General features: G+C 40.0%; 1 protein-coding gene across 4 annotated transcripts in view; it reads left to right on the top strand.

Annotated features, from left to right (window-relative positions):
* GPRIN2 (G protein regulated inducer of neurite outgrowth 2) overlaps positions 1-10,201 on the top strand; it is a 37,149-nt gene that overhangs the window by 7,900 nt on the left and 19,048 nt on the right. The window contains exon 1 of one of the 4 annotated variants that reach the window (XM_065670802.1): positions 2,140-2,240. The exons of the other annotated variants lie outside the window; for them this stretch is intronic. The gene's annotated coding sequence lies outside the window, so the exon portion shown is untranslated. Of the gene's footprint in view, positions 1-2,139; positions 2,241-10,201 lie in introns of those variants that run through there. 4 annotated transcript variants of the gene reach the window in all.

The raw sequence follows: 10,201 nt of genomic DNA, 5'->3' as shown, positions 1-10,201 counted from the left end.
AAGGGGGAATGGCTTTAAACTGACAGAGGGTAGATTCAGGTTAGACGTTAGAAAGTACTTCACTATGAGGGTTGTGAGGCACTGGGCCAGGTTGCTGAGAGGAGCTTTGGATGCCCCATCCCGGCAGTGTTCAAAGGCTTTGAACAACCTGGTCTAGTAGGTATCCCTGCCCATGGCAGGGGGTTGGAACTCAATGTGCTTTAAGGTCCCTTCCAACTCTAACCAGCTATGCGAGGTATTTCTTTAAACCGTGATTGTGCTCAGAAAGCGACTTTGATAGTAGTAGCTTAATTCTTGAAATTCAGGTGAGCAAGAAATGAGCATGCACTTGGTTCAAACCAAAATGCATAAGCACAAAGGAACACCAAAGCTTACTTAGACAACTGCAATTACAGCTTTTCCTATTTGTGTGTATTAATGTAATGGGTTTCAACTCCTGTGTGTGTAGTAAATACAACCAAACAGATCTTAACTAATAAAATTACTCACATATAGTTCAGAAACGAAATTATTCATCTTCACTTCTTGTTTGCTAATGCTTGCTTCTTTCTCAGCCAGTATGATAAGAATATACACCTTACACTTAATAATAGTATTATACATGCTTGTTCTGTTCATAGCTATTGCATGCATTTGCATGGTGTGATTTAATCTAAAAGCCGAAGAAATGCATAGGAATTAAGCTAGTAGGAGTCTAATGGAATATCCCCCAATTCCGTGGAATCTTTGAATTCTCTTAATTTCATTTAAAATGTTGATGTGGTATGGTTTAGCTTTTTCTATTATTTTTCTATTTATTTTGAGTTCTCCGTAAGTAAGACAGTGTTGAGCTAATTTTTACTCTAAAAATAAAAAGCTGCATGTATTTCAGTTTTGCACTTTTAACATAGGTACCTATTAAATAAGTATTTCATAATCAGCGCTTTTGTTATTCTTATTTCTACATTGAATTGGTATCAGTATTGCGATATAGATTTTTTGCTCGGTAGTTTTGCACTTGCAAGGATAATGTCTGTTTGAGACAACTGGAAATTTTGAGTTGTGTGGCAATACCAACAACTGTCTGCTTCCTATTACAGTGTTTTCATTTGAGCACATTTTTATGGCTGTGTGAGGAGTGATAACGTTGCTTTAAACATCTGATAGATTTATAGAGTGCTGCTGAACAGTTAAAATGATCCTAGTCACATGCACCGTCTCCCATACAAGCTGCGCTGTTTGTGTAGAGAGGTGTGAAGCACTTACCTCTGGGAAGCACTAACCATCTGCTGATTCAGCTCGTTTCAGTGTGTTGGTAGATGAGATGGGCTGAGCTTGGAGGAGCAGATTTCACCCTCTCCAAGGATGAAAGGAATTAATGACAAAGCTGCTAAGCAGGGAGCTTTAATTTTGATTCTGTGCTGCATCCACAAACTTTCTGCTCTCTAGTCTTTCTGTGCTGAGTTCTTGCACCAGTTGGATAACAAAATACAGGATGTGATGAACTCAATTTTACCCTCCTTTATTTCTGATTACTAACCTCCTTTCTAGCTTACATCTCTGGGTTTTGTAAATTCTCAGCTGAGAGCAAGCTGGGAGTTTAACGTTTTGTGGACCTAGATATTATACTATAAGTATTTGAAGTTTCTGGATTATTTTTTTTTTTTTTTTGTAGCGTTAACATGTACATTTTTTTTGTGTGCATATCCAGGTCTTGCTTCTTACAGTAAAACCTTGGCCTTTAAAAGACCACATAAAAATTCCCTTTTAACTACAAAATTATATTTACTTCAAGATAATCACCAAGATATCCTAGTTGCTAAACAGGCTAAAGGATGCTGCATTCTCGCCACTTTGATTCACCATTGTGATTCTCACCCCAACGATTTTTGTAGTACGAAAGTGAAGAGTTGGGCCCCAAACAGTAATGCATATTTCTTAATTATGTTTTTCTCAGTGTTCTGTTTTTCTGATTCTGGTGGCACATTTCTATCATGTTTTTGAAAACATACATTCTCATGAAATTGCATAGCTGAGCATCTGGGGAGATATAGCATAGTATAGTTTTTACTGTATATGTCTGACACCTCTCTGCTTATAGGCCATTTCCTTGCTTTTGTGGTAGTTATCTCATTTTGAGTGCTGAAATGTTGATACCATTTTTACGGCTGCCCAGGTGGGAGGCTTTCTTCTTGCTTTGGCAAAGCTGAAACTGATGCTGCAAAGGCAGATGTGGTCTCTGGAAGAGATGTGTAGAAAAGGTAAGCCTGCAAATATGCTGTAATGTTGCTTTTAAAATCTCTGAAAAACAGAAACAGTTTGAAATGGATTATAGTCTCTTAATGGATTTATTTAAAAGTCAGAACACTCAAGATACAGAATATTCTGTCACGAAGCAGTTAATCTAAAAGCAGTGCTGTCACATTGCTTGTGAGACACCAAGTTAAGTAACATGTTTTCATCATTTATCATATGAGATTCTCATAATTTCCACTAGCAAGGGTGAAATTTAATGTATGTATTTTTTAAATTGAATATCTTTGTAAACAAAATGATATAAATGGTGCCAAGCAAACATTTCACAATCAAGTTGAAAGCATGTAATTACTTTATGCTGTTTAGTAATCAGTAATTTAGTAATGCTTTTTAGGAGCACAAAGGATAGAGAAATACCTAAGATACAGCTGTAGAATTATAAGCATCACTAGATCCTTAAGTAATCTTAGTATTATTCAGTTGACAGTTTCCCTCTAAAGACTAATTCTTACTGTAATTTATTAATAATCTTGAAGATACAATGGATCTCCTTTGATACAAGGATTTTGTAATTATTTTGTTTTAAGCAGCCCTAGAATGATCTTTAAATTCAGGTATTGTAAGTCAAATGTATTCAAGTTCTTCTGCCTTCGTACCCACTTCCTTGTATTTGTGAATTTTGACTTTCACACTGGCAGCACCTTCAGCTAGAGTGCGTTTGAAAAGAGGTAGATTCTTTTTTTCCCCAATTAAAACGTGGCCAGTTTTACTGAGGCTGGTGAATCTGTCAGGGACGTAACAGATTAGGGTTTGCAGGGAGCACTGATGGGCACCTTAACTGCAACAAATAGATTACATTAAGAGGTATGATTGTGAATGGCAGAAATAACGAGTTCTTAGAATTTCTATAAAGCCTTTCATTCCCATGCTCTTGATTTCTGGACCAGCATTAATTACTGGTAGTTAACCATCACAAAAGCTTTTTCAAATAATAGTTATTGTTATCCTTATTTTATAGATTGTTTAATAGCTGGAATTCCTCCAGAGTCACACTTGTGTTACTGAGATAAGAATTTCTCCCACAATCTACTGTTGGCCTTGGACTAACATACAGTTCTTAGCTTCAGCAGGTTATGGAAAATTGACTGTTTCAGAAGAGAAAATGTGAAAGAAAGATCTACTCTGTCATGAATTATCCTTTGGATTCATTTTGGGTGTCGTTTGTTAGTTTCCTTTCAAAAGAAGAGATGGGAATGGGAGAGTAAGTGCATCCAGAAGGGAATGAGTCTGCCAGAACTGTTTTCTCTCAGCTTTACTGTTGATGATAGTTGCCCTTAACCACTCTAACTCTGCCTAGGGCTACAACACAGAACAATTCTCCTGCTAAAATTACAGGTATGAAATGAAATAGAGACAGAGCCGATGTGGACAACAGGAAAAAAACCTTCAAAAGCTGCCCTGTTTGGTGCCTCTTCAAAGGGCCTAGGGAGAAACACAGCATAACTTTAACCTAAAAAAAAACCCTGACACTGTTTGTGTCTGTGATACTCCTCTGGGAAAGATAGGCAGAATGTTTTCTGGACCTGTGCAAACCTTCCACCTGTGGGTGTCTGTCCCATCAGTTTCCTTCTGGCACAGATCTGGTCAACAGAGCATTGAGCACACAGAAAACTGTGACAGCTTGCACAGAGCATGCTGTGCAAGAAGGATTCCCCCCTCCCTGCTTTGGTACTCATCTTTTGCTGGGTATTGGAAGTCCCTGACAGACTTGAACACATGATGCGTTTGCTTTCTCTTTAGGGCCTTCTTACAAATCTTGTCAGCACTGTTATAGTATATCTACTGCTATGAAGGTATACATAGGTAGTCTGCATATCAGCATTTCTACAGAGCTCAAAATGTTTGGTTTTTTCCTTTTGCTTTTAGTACACTGGGACTGTCGGTGTTGCTGGATAATAAAATTTATGTGAGCTATAGCACCACCTCCTGTCCAAAGTTGGGCTTTGTTGAGAATCGACAGTATAAGCCGAGGTCTCTTAAAAGTGACTTTTTTATTTTTCTTTATGAAACAGAATGCAGAGGACGTGAACTTTTATTCCTTTCAGTTGACTTTTTCTTCCCGTGTTTTACAATAGGAATTTCAGAAATGCCAAGTCTGTTTTAACATGATAATGTTCTCATGGGTTTTTTTGCTAATGTAAATGGCATTAAGAAAGTTATCAGCTGGTGCTGCTTCAAGAAAAAACAGCACAAAATGTCCCTCTCAAATGCCTTTTATTAGTAAGCTCAGTGTTCACGATGGTTTGCGTAAGGCCTGTAGTGACTGTTGCAGAGAAAATTAGTTGCAAAGCTCTGGCCTTCAAGGCTTTAAATCGTTTTAGGAGCAATATCTGACTTTTTGCTCTGGCTTTGCACGTCACCTAGCCTTGGCAATGGTAGTCTAAACTTTGTTAGTTTGCCAAGGCCTTGCAAGATTACTTATGTACACATGCAAAATGAGCTGTTTGCACAGCTGTAGCCATGGAAAACAAATGTTGCTCTAAGCAAGACTAGTTTTTATTTTAGGCAGTATTTACTAACTTTCCCTCCCTCTGAAACAGATAATGGATTTAATCCAGACACAATGTTAAGTAGGGTATGAGTACTATAAGACAAATGTGAAGGCATTGCTGAGCAGGCAGATGAGTCTGTAGACAGAAATGCATCCAAAGATTTGAATGAAGTGCAGGAAAGTGCAAAAATGTATATATTACCCTGTATGTAATATAGCCCTAAATCTGTAGCCCATAAGGGATGCAAACTTCTGAGAGCAAAATTTTGTTTGGTTTTGGGAACATATACAAATGGAATGAAATAATAAAAGCTGAAGATCTGTTTGCTTTAACTTATGGTTGTTTCTGTAGGCACATGCACCTAAAACTGCTCCATCTGTAGCAACAACAGGTTTACAGATGCCATCCCATATATCTTTGTAAGTTTTAGTGGTTTTGGGCAAGAATGTGGTGAGATCTTGAGGGTCAAGGATGTAAGAAAAGAAATTTGAATCCTGAGTGTAGGGAAAAACAATTAACTCTTCGTATAATCAAGTCCTATTTCATCTCCCTAAGTGATCCCTTTCTCTTTTCAAAGCAGCCAGGAGATGGCAGGGCAGGTGCAATGCTTGGGCTCCCTCTGGGGACTTTCCTTTGTGAATTGCCACACAGGACAAAGCTAAAACGTGACTGGTACTATCTTGGCGCAGCTTCTGGCTCTGCCGGAGTAAACTGTTCAATATGATCACAGAATCCACTAGGAGACCATCCTAATATGTAAAGGGACTTAGCAGAAACAGGTACTATGCCTGTTCTTCTGCTGCTTTTGAAATGACTAATAAGGAACATCTGATCCATTTACAGAATATCTGTCTAGTACTGACAGTGACAGTATGCATCAGAAGTGCATAATGACCTTTCCCGAATACACATAATACAATGGGATTTGGCTCCAAATACATTAATTCCACGTGATACTGATCAGCTTTGGCCTATGCATGAATCCTCAATACCAGAGGTTAGAAATTAAATCAGGTATAGGGTAGATAACAAGTGTTACATGGGCAACAGCTTTGTGAACTCTTCAGTTGGCAGGAAAATAAACGAAACAAACCCCCACAGTCCCCAAAACCCCAAAAATGTTCATCTTAATTCAAATCCTCTCACAAATCTAGGTTAAAGCCTAGCCAGGAAGGGCCAAAATAAGCTGATGTGGACATGCTGCATGCAGTAATCACTAGAACTAAGACTGCTGCAGGAAGAATGCTGCACCCTGTTCTTGCTAGCTCCTCACTTAAAACATGTGTGAAAATGTTCTAGGAAATGCAAGAAATGTGACAAGTATGAAAGTAAACATTTTGATCTAAACATCAGTGTAACTCCTCAGATGTTGTTGCCTTGCTTTACTCAGGAAGGTAGTGTCTGAATGCTAGAAAGCAGTGTTTTTATCCTAGGAACTAGCTAACCAATTTCTGTCCTTTTCCCAGCCTGGGGCTCAAATGATGCATTCTGTGGTTGGAAATGCTAACCTGAAGGACACCTGCCCGCTATTAGCTATCTTATCATATAGCTTTGGTTGTATGTACAGAGAACTGGATTTTAGGACTTCAGCTGATACCTTTTATTTTTTTTTTCGCCTACCATCATAATTTTTCTTTAAAGAGTACGACTGAAACCTCTGACAATCTATTTGTTTATTTGGCAACCAGGGATTTATGGATGGGAAAGAGTTAAAAAAGGAGATTTTCTTTAGATTCCCGAGACCTATGAGTCAGTATGTCCATGAGCAAAGGTTATATAAACTAATAGATTAGAACAAGATTTAGTTGCATAAACACTGTTAGTGCATTTCAATCTGTCACAGAGTGAACCCTGCAGATTATTGCAGGCAGAGCTAGCCTGGGGCTTACAGTCCATCTCACTGGACTGTCTCTGGCAGTGGATACACTTGAAATAGCATTATTCCCTTGCTGTGTGGCTGCTCTGAAATCTGTGCACTACTTTTTTGGTCTTATTTGTGCGAGCTTTATTCAACATATAGTGCTGGTACTCTCAGCATGTGTCTAATTTGGAATGTCACCCTGGTATATTGGTTGCATAATAGTTTTGTCTCTGTTTCTTTTAACCAAGGGTTATGCCTCTTACGAGAGTAGTGCGATACAGTCAGCCACAGGGACTAAATCTAAATCCTCTGCAAATCCTCCCAACTTTTCTGAAGCCTCTGAACTTTGTTTCTCTTTCTTCCACCATACTCTCTGCCCAGCATACTCTCAGATGAGCTGGGAGGCTCATCCAGGAAAGTCAGAGAGTCCAGTGTAGGCAGTCTCCTGCTGCATGGGGCAGAAATGAGAATTGATATACTGCCAAAGCATTTGTTCAGGGAAAGGGAGGTTGGATCAGGAACACTGTGTGTGCTAGAGTCAGTCCACAGGTCCATGGGGCTAATGGGCAATTACATTATGATGTTTGTGGTCTAAATTGTTTGGGAATTTTCCAGGTCATACAGCGAAACAAAACCTTATCGGAACTGCAGAGCTGTGCTTTTTGAAAGTGCATCAGGGTCAGAAATCATGCTCCCAGGCTGCAGTACTTTCCTCTTGTATAGTGTTTTCCTTGTTCTTTCCCCAGCTTCTTGCTGATAACATTTCCTCATTTTACATCCTTGAATTGAGGCAGCACAAAATTTAAGTCTTTGTTTAGCTGCTTGACTCCCATTAAGTGGCGCTGTCTCTACAGCAGGCTTTGTTCATGGCACTGACCTAGGCACCAGCTATGGTCTAGAAAAGCCTCCACTACTTTTGTTTCCATTTGTTATCCACAGACCAAATCACTTTTTTGAATCACAGCATTTGCAAGCATAAACTAAGGAGGTTTAGTATATACATGAATGTGTTTTTGAAAAGAGTTCAGATCCAAATTTGCAAGAGTCTTGGTGGGTAAGTCACATAGGCCAGAATTACTGGACACTTCCTGAAGTATAACATTTTGTACTGGTTTTGGTTTGCTTGGTTTTGTTGGGGCTTTTTTGTTGGGGTTTTTTGTGTGTTTTCTGGGAGCCCTGCTGGCTTGCATCCTTTCCAGTTGAGAGTAATGGAACACTAGCAATGAAATGCAGAGCGAAGCTAAACATGTGATTAAAGGGCCAAAGCCCTTATTCCATGAAAGGCAGTTTAAAGCTACCCCAAAACTAGCTTGAAAGGTTTGTTTGGGGTGGGGTTTTTTGGTGCAATTACTTACTGGCTTTTGCTACTGTGTATTGAGCAACAGTAGAGAACAGGGGAGACATTCTGGTGATCGTGCATGGGAGGAAATGAGATCTGGGAAAGGAGAAGTGAGAGCAGAGTGTCCATGTGATAGTCCCTTGATTTAAGATGGGATTTAAGGTTTCATGTCATGAAATCTTTGGTTTACAACAAAAAATGCTCATAAGAGGGATCTTGTTTGCCTTCTCCATAATCAGCTGTTGTTTGGTTATCAAATGAATAGAACAAAAAACAAAAATAGTGCTTGTAGAGATTTACTAAGTCTTTGAAATATATGAGATTGCTCATGTCAGCATGCTGCCTTGCAAGCTGCCACGGCAAAATAAAGGCAAAAGATCTGGCCTGCTTTGTTGAGAAAGCTGCTCTTAAATCCAAGATGAAAAAGAAGGGAGATGACACAGCTCCAAACCACCGGCTTTCACAGTACTAAAAAGCCTGACAGCTTTCAAAAAGATTAATCCCACAAAGAAGAGTACTACATCTATGTTGCTCCTTGAAAAAAGTCATGTCAGTAGTGTTACGGCATTATTCCCAGGAAAGGTAAATGTAGGTGACCTGGCAGATTTCATAACAACTTTGTGAAATGAACAGATGAGATAAACCCAAACAAATCATCTTCTTTTACACAGAAAAACAAAATTGCAGAATAGAGGCTTATTCATAAGCTGTACTTGCTATAATTGGGCTGTCTAACCAGCAGTTATCTTCTCCCAGGCAGAAGAAGCAGAAGTTGTCATGCCACTTGCTATATATAAACCCCCTCTACAGAGTGTTTATAAACAAATGAGTTCAACAGACATTTTAGAGGGATGGCCCATAAACTAAGGGAATGATATCTGTGTATAAAGAGGCAGGAAAGATGGTAGTGAACAGGGGAAGTTTGGGTTGGGAATAAGGAAGTTCTTTACTGTAAGGGTGGTGAGACACTAGAATGGGTTGCCCAAGAAAGCAGTAAATGCTCCATCCCTGGCAGTGTTCAAGGCCAGGTTGGACGGACTCCTGGGTGACGTGGTTTAGTGTGAGATGTCCCTGCCCATGGCAGGGGTGTTGGAACCAGATGGTCTTAAGGTCCTTTCCTACCCAAACCATTCTATGATTTCTATATCAAATGGAAGGTGATGGTCAGTTTTATGTTTTCAAATGATCTTGGATGTATTTGACTTGCCTGAAGCATGTGTGAAAACTAACTTCTATATTGGACTGACTGGAATTATTTTGGGTATCTGAGCATAAGCAAGAACTGCAAACCTGCCACTGCATACAGGATGCCAATTTCAATAAGGAGCTAGCTGTGTCTAGGGTGGAGAGCTTCTGACTTGTTAGGGGAGTAGTAGAAGTTAAGTTTGGCTATGGTGCATTAGTTGGTATCTTACAGGCTCTCAGACTGCGCTGAAGTGCTGTTACTCTTCAGAAACACTCAAAAGTCCTTTACAGTGGTGATATCCAAGACCTGATCCAAATTGACTATGGCAGATATCATTCTGGCAAGTGAGCAGTGTTACCCAGAAGACAGCATATTGTTCCTGGAGGGCTACATTATTGTGGTAGACTAGAACCTATTCCAGACATGCATTAAGTTAAAATCGGCCTGGTTGCAGGTGCAGTTTCACTGCCTTAAGTGGCTTTGAATCAACAGACAGCAAATAACAGCCTTCTGGGGTTTGTGTACAGAGCCCCCAGAGAGAGACGTATGAACTAATTGCAAGCAGTGTTTTATTGAGTCAGCTCAGAAAGAAATGTGCACTTGCAGCAGAGCACATTCTCACTGGGGGCACTTGAACCTGCCTCCTCCAAGAGCTTGGGAGGTTTGAGGCTGATGGAGGGGTTCAGCAAGCACAGTCTGGGCAGGTCCAAATCCCCTCACCTGGCATGAAAATGTTACTGCGAATGACAGCAGTTCAGACAGTCTATAAATGGGAAGGGGTGAGAGGAGGGCTTCAGTACAAGTGTTTATTGCTCACCGGGAAGAACCAAGAGATCAGGATGGTTTTCCCACCCCATACTCTCTTCTGAAGTGGGGTAGCTGGTCAAAATGTGCTGTCAGTGAATTTTAGATTAGACAAAGAGTGTCTGAGCTAGGACTGGGTTTCTCTTCTCTTGAATGTGGAAGCCCTGGTTGCCTGGATGGAGGCTGTGGTGACAAAAACTGGCCTGTGGGCCTGGCAGCTCTGC

The sequence above is a fragment of the Lathamus discolor genome, chromosome 3 (assembly GCF_037157495.1).
Source record: "Lathamus discolor isolate bLatDis1 chromosome 3, bLatDis1.hap1, whole genome shotgun sequence".
Classification (NCBI taxonomy): domain Eukaryota; kingdom Metazoa; phylum Chordata; class Aves; order Psittaciformes; family Psittacidae; genus Lathamus; species Lathamus discolor.
This window is presented reverse-complemented; position numbering and strand designations above follow the sequence as displayed.